Below are 7,642 nucleotides of genomic sequence, written 5' to 3'. Positions count from 1 at the left end.
TCACAATAAAATTCCCCAAAAATATGCAAAAACAAATTTTTCTGAAATGACTGTTGTAGTATGATTATCAGGTGACCCTTGTTGTGTATCATGATTTTGGTCATCCTACACTGTATAATATTAACGCTATTGACGATTTTTCACAATAAAATTCCCCAAAAATATGCAAAAAGATTTTTCTTCTGAAATGACTGTTGTAGTATGATTATCAGGTGACCATTGTTGTGTATCATGATTTTGGTCATCCTACACTGTATAATATTAACGCTATTGACGATTTTTCACAACAAAATTCCCCAAAAATATGCAAACTTCTTTTTTTTCCTGAAATAACTGTTGTAGTATGATTATCAGGTGACCCTTGTTGTGTAGCATGATTTTGGTGAGTATACAGTGTATAATATTAACGCTATTGACGATTTTTCACAATAAAATTCCCCAAAAATATGGAAAAAAAATTTTTTCGGAAATAACTGTTGTTGTATGATTATCAGGTGGCCATTGTTGTGTAGCATGATTTTGGTCATGCTACACTGTATAATATTAACGCTATTGACGATTTTTCACAATAAAATTCCACAAAAATATGCAAAAACACATTTTTCTGAAATGACTGTTGTAGTATGATTATCAGGTGACCATTGTTGTGTAGCATGATTTTGGTCATCCTACACTGTATAATATTAACGCTATTGACAATTTTTTACAATAAAATTCCCCAAAAATATGCAAACTGTTTTTTGTTTTCCTGAAATAACTGTTGTAGTACGATTATCAGGTGACCATTGTTGTGTAGCATGATTTTGGTCATCCTACACTGTATAATATTAACGCTATTGACGATTTTTCACAACAAAATTCCCCAAAAATATGTAAAAACTTTTTTTTTTTTTTTTTTTACTGTTGTAGTATGATTATCAGGTGACCCTTGTTGTGTATCATGATTTTGGTCATCCTACACTGTATAATATTAACGCTATTGACGATTTTTCACAATAAAATTCCCCAAAATTGTGCAAACTTTTTTTTTTTCCTGAAATGACTGTTGTAGTATGATTATCAGGTGACCATTGTTGTGTGGCATGATTTTGGTGAGTATACAGTTTATAATATTAACGCTATTGACGATTTTTCACAATAAAATTCCCCAAAAATATGCAAAAACAAATTTTTCTGAAATGACTGTTGTAGTATGATTATCAGGTGACCCTTGTTGTGTATCATGATTTTGGTCATCCTACACTGTATAATATTAACGCTATTGACGATTTTTCACAATAAAATTCCCCAAAATTGTGCAAACTTTTTTTTTTTCCTGAAATGACTGTTGTAGTATGATTATCAGGTGACCCTTGTTGTGTAGCATGATTTTGGTCATCCTACACTGTATAATATTAACGCTATTGACGATTTCTCACAATAAAATTCCCCAAAAATATGCAAACTTTTTTTTCCTGAAATGACTGTTGTAGTATGATTATCAGGTGACCCTTTTTGTGTTGCATGATTTTGGTCATCCTACACTCTATAATATTAACGCTATTGACGATTTTTCACAATAAAATTCCCCAAAAATATGCAAAAACAAATTTTTCTGAAATAACTGTTGTAGTATGATTATCAGGTGACCCTTGTTGTGTATCATGATTTTGGTCATCCTACACTGTATAATATTAACGCTATTGACGATTTTTCACAATAAAATTCCCCAACAATATGCAAAAACAAATTTTTCTGAAATAACTGTTGTAGTACGATTATCAGGTGACCCTTGTTGTGTAGCATGATTTTGGTCATCCTACACTGTATAATATTAACGCTATTGACGATTTCTCACAATAAAATTCCCCAAAAATATGGAAACTTTTTTTTTTCCTGAAATAACTGTTGTAGTATGATTATCAGGTGACCATTGTTGTGTAGCATGATTTTGGTCATCTTACACTGTATAATATTAACGCTATTGACGATTTTTCACAATAAAATTCCCCAAAAATATGCAAACTTTTTTTTTTTCCTGAAATAACTGTTGTAGTATGATTATCAGGTGACCATTGTTGAGTAGCATGATTTTGGTGAGTATACAGTGTATAATATTAATGCTATTGACGATTTTTCACAATAAAATTCCCCAAAAATATGCAAAACAGTTTTTTTCCTGAAATGACTGTTGTAGTATGATTATCAGGTGACCCTTGTTTTGTAGCATGATTTTGGTCATGCTACACTGTATAATATTAACGCTATTGACGATTTTTCACAATAAAATTCCCCAAAAATATGCAAAAACAAATTTTTCTGAAATGACTATTGTAGTATGATTATCAGGTGACCATTGTTGTGTATCATGATTTTGGTCATCCTACACTGTATAATATTAACGCTATTGACAACTTTTTTACAATAAAATTCCCCAAAAATATGCAAACTTTTTTTTTTTCCTGAAATAACTGTTGTAGTACGATTATCAGGTGACCATTGTTGTGTAGCATGATTTTGTTGAGACTACACTGTATAATATTGACGATATTGAAGATTTTTTAATATAAAAAATCTCCAAAATTATATCAAAACTAATTTCCCCAAAATAAATGTTGTAGTATGATTATCAGGTGACCATTGTTGAGTAGCATGATTTTGGTGAGTATACAGTGTATAATATTAATGCTATTGACGATTTTTCACAATAAAATTCCCCAAAAATATGCAAAAAGATTTTTTTTCTGAAATGACTGTTGTAGTATGATTATCAGGTGACCCTTGTTATGTAGTATGATTTTGGTCATCCTACACTGTATAACATTAACGCTATTGACGATTTTTCACAATAAAATTCCCCAAAAATATGCAAAACAGTTTTTTTCCTGAAATGACTGTTGTAGTATGATTATCACGTGACCCTTGTTGTGTAGCATGATTTTGGTCATCCTACACTGTATAATATTAACGCTATTGAATATTTTTAACAATAAAATTCCCCAAAAATATGCAAACTTATTTTTTTTTCCTGAAATAACTGTTGTAGTATGATTATCAGGTGACCATTGTTGTGTAGCATGATTTTGGTGAGTATACAGTGTATAATATTAACGCTATTGATGATTTTTCACAATAAAATTCCCCAAAAATATGCAAAAACACATTTTTCTGAAATAACTGTTGTAGTACGATTATCAGGTGACCCTTGTCGTGTAGCATGATTTTGGTCATCCTTCACTGTATAATATTGACGATATTGAAGATTTTTTAATATAAAAAATCTCCAAAATTATATCAAAACTAATTTCCCAAAAATAAATGTTGTAGTATGATTATCAGGTGACCCTTGTTGTGTATCATGATTTTGGTCATCCTACAGTGTATAGTATTAACGCTATTGACGATTTTTCAAAATAAAATTCCCCAAAAATATGCATTTTTTTTTCCTGAAATAACTGTTGTAGTATGATTATCAGGTGACCATTGTTGTGTAGCATGATTTTGGTGAGTATACAGTGTATAATATTAACGCTATTGACGATTTTTCACAATAAAATTCCCCAAAAATATGCAAAAAGATTTTTTTTTTCTGAAATGACTGTTGTAGTATGATTATCAGGTGACCCTTGTTGTGTAGCATGATTTTGGTCATCCTACACTGTATAATATTAACGCTATTGACGATTTTTCACAATAAAATTCCCCAAAAATATGCAAAAACATTTTTTTTTCTGAAATGACTGTTGTAGTATGATTATCAGGTGACCCTTGTCGTGTAGCATGCTTTTGGTGAGTATACAGTGTATAATATTGACGCTATTGACGATTTTTCACAATAAAATTCCCCAAAAATATGCAAAAGGTTTTTTAATGAAATAACTGTTGTAGTGTGATTATCAGGTGACCGTTGGTGTGTGGAGTGAATTTGGTGAGACTACAGTGAATAAAAGTGGAGATATTGAATATTTTTTGCTTTGGTACTTCACTTTGTAGACGGTCCCTAAGCGCTCGCCTCTCCGCCTGCAGCGCATAGAGAGCAATATATTTCCTGCAGCCTGGATGACGACTCGTTTTGGCAAAAATGAGTTTGTAGTCAATAGTCTACTTTACTACGATAGGAAAGAGACATTTTTTATGTTTTAACAATGTTTCGTTTGTTAGCTATTGATCGCTGAAGTTCGAAACTGCCAATCCCTTTCTAACTTTACCCAAGTCGGGCTGTGTGGGTAACTAATGACTGTAGTAGTTATAAATGCAGACCATCTGATTAGCTGATGCCCTGAGTCATACAATATTAATATACTCATATGTTTTGACTTGGTAATTATTATTAATTACATCTTGAGATGTTTTTTCTAAAGTATTCTACATTTGTGTTTTTTACACTGCTGTGCGCTACTGATACATGATATTTTTTTGATGATACAACCAGGTCCTTTTGTGTAATAAAAGCTGGTTAAAATACATGAAAAAGTACTTGTCCCCATTTTTTATTTCATAATGATAATATTTAATGATTTTTCACCGCCGCATTGAAAATGTCCCCGATTTTCATTTCAGAATTCTGGTCACCTTATATCAGATGTTTCCAGATTTCTCCAAGGTGAGCCCTTAGACCCAAAGATATTCCACTTAGAATGATATAAAACAGAGAAAAGCAGCATATTCTCACATTTGAAGAGTGTAATACATTATATGACTAGAAGTCTACAGCTAGAATATGCTTTAAGCTAACTATGGTCAGCATGCTATGCCAACATGTTGTTGCTACACAGGTGTCATTTTTTATCCTGTTCACTTGCTTGCTAGCGTATTAGCATGCTAATATTTGCTAAAAGAGCTGAACCCAGACACTCCAGAGAAACTCATTTCGGCTGCTTGCGTTCTTTCAGTCACTACCCAAAGCTTGTGACCTAAGGTGAAGGTTGGAAGGTAGACTGACTGGTAAATTGAGAGCTTTGCCTTCTGCCTCATCACAATGGACCAGTACAACACCCACGTTACTGCTGATGTTGCACCAATCCACCTGTCAACTTCAAGTTCTATCTTGCCCTCACTTGTGATTCTTGAACTCCTTCACTTGGGGCATTAATTCATTCTCAACCCTGAGGGAGCAGTCCACCTTTTCCAGCAGAGCACCATGGCCTCAGATTTGAATTTGCTGACTCTCATCAGGACCAACCTGGACGCTTCCCTCTAGAGGTGTTTCAGGCAAGTGGTAGGACACTCCTGGGCAGAGTACATATCTCTCCTGGCCTGGATAAGGCCTTGGGATCCCCCAGAAGGACCTGTAGGGCATAGCCCAGTATGATGCCACCATTACCTTGTTCCAGATAAGCAGCAGAAAATGGATGGATGGATGGATGGAATTTAGTCATACATAATTTCATGGAAACTGGGTTGCTATCAGAACTTCAAGTAGCCTATTTCACAGTTAAGTTAAAGCTGGAGTGCAGGACTTTTACATATAAATGAATATCTGTTACATTCCAACCCTTACCAAATGAGTTCCCACAATGCTGATTAAACCTATCACCACCAAATAAATCTCTCTCCGCAACAATTAGAGCTGCAACAATTAGTCGATTAATCAATTAGTTGTGAATGTTTTCTTTATTTAGTTTTCTATGGTAGCAAACTAAATATCTTTGTTTTGTGGACATTTTATAAGCCAAACAACTAATAAATTAATAGATAACATAATTGACATAATTGTTGGTAGTAGCCCTAAAAAGATAATTAGGATTAATTGTCTGGACAACATGGATATTTCTGCCTAAATTCATACAAAATCAAGAATGGAAACTTCATTTTGATGATAGAGGAAAAGTAGAGGATCGTGAATGTCTGTAAAGGTTTTCATAGCAATCCAGCCAATAGCTGTAGATATTTCCATGTGGACCAAAGTGGAGGCCTGAACAACAGACCACCATTCCTTAATAAATAATAATAATCATTTTATAATAATAGTTTTATGACCAATTCCAAGATGATTAGTTGACTTAGTATTATGACCTCAATGTTTCAGATAGCAGTTTCAGTGAGTGGTCCTTATGCACTTTTGTAAGGGGACCTTTCTCTGTGTTGACACTATTTTACGTTCACTACAGCAACAAAAAGTGTGACCCACTTACCTGTTTAAGTCCTTTTTGTCCCCATTTCACAAAAGCCTGTAGGCAGAGGAAGAAGAATGAGAGGGGTTGAAACGGGAGGAAGGGAAAAGAGCATTGCTGAGGGATGAAGAGATGGATATGTGTATATATATACACACATACATACATACTCTATGGCTGTGGACCATTACATTTGACCTTCTATAAATCAAGCTGTCCATCTGTTTTAAGGTCAGAAACTTCCCCTTTTCTCTTTTTTCCCTTGCCTCAATTTTCCAAAAGTGGCTCTCCAAATCTCTTGTTGCCTGTCACAGTAATTCAGTCCAGTGGGGTCATTGACCGCTAACCAGTAGGCTACTGTGGAGCCTCTTGTTCAATTCTGTCTTTATTTCTAAAGGCTCTAATTTCCTGGAAGCCTGTACTCTTTTACTCAATTTTTCGGCCCTCCGCTGCTTCCCTGCGATGTATCCATCAAGGCTAGCGCAACTTATTCCCCTCTTGTTCTCCTCTCCTGGCCTTTCTTGTGACCTATATTCCCCGCTGTGCACTCATTAATTAGCTGATGCAAGTGTACTTTCCCTAGGGAGGCTGAGAGATTGAAAAAGCTCATTATAGGTCACATCAATAAAGTGGATTAATCATCCATTGGTATGTGTGATCCATCGCTGTGTGTGTGTATGTATGTAATAAATGGGTCCACAGGAAAGATAGTTCTTCATTTATGATAAGCTATGTTTTCTTTATCACCCTCCACTGCATTTACTACAATAGAAAAATATGGATCCATTGTTCTGTTTCTCTCGTTCTGCTTCACTCATTCAGCCATCCTCTTTCTATGTGGGGCCATGTAGTCTAAAACAAAATGTTCTGCCTTGAAGCATTTGGAAAACTGAGATGTGAGATTTTGCATAGCATATTTCATTTCTTAAATCTATAAAGATATGGCTGACTAAGATTTTTGAGAAATGCTTAGTGTAGTACAAAGTCAAGAGGTAGTGATATGTAGCACAACGAGCTAGCGAGGCTCTGTAAACAGAAGCAAGTTCCAGTGCATGAGCAGTGGTGTCTGCCTTATACAGAACTACTCTCTGGAGACTGAAAATGCAATCACTGTTTTTAGTTTTTGGAGCCATTTCTGCTAAACAAACTGAAAAATATAGGAAAAAAATGACCAGCCAAATGCTTTAAGGGGAGAGGTTTTAGCTTTTTCTATAATAGCACAGTCTCACTCGCAAGTCGCAAAAAAGTTAAGGTGAATGCCTGAGGAAATAAGCCAGTAAGTCAAAAATCTACACTGAAGAGTTCACTTGGAATTCTGTTCTTTATGTCCATACAAACACCAGCTCATGCCATAAATATCCATAAACAAACCTATGCTTCAGTTTCAGCATGCAAAATAAAGTGTGAAGGGACTGTAATGCCAACAGAAGCAATATCAGAGCAGAAACTGTTTCTATTGTTGATTTGATTGAAGGGAAAGTGACTGTTGACTACAGTGGATGTTTGGATCTCATAAAGCAGTACATTTATCTCTCCCCCAAGTCCTGCCA

Source organism: Scomber scombrus, chromosome 15, assembly GCF_963691925.1.
Source record: "Scomber scombrus chromosome 15, fScoSco1.1, whole genome shotgun sequence".
Taxonomy (NCBI): domain Eukaryota; kingdom Metazoa; phylum Chordata; class Actinopteri; order Scombriformes; family Scombridae; genus Scomber; species Scomber scombrus.
The sequence above is the reverse complement of the archived record's forward strand: the minus strand, read 5'-3'. Positions refer to the sequence as shown.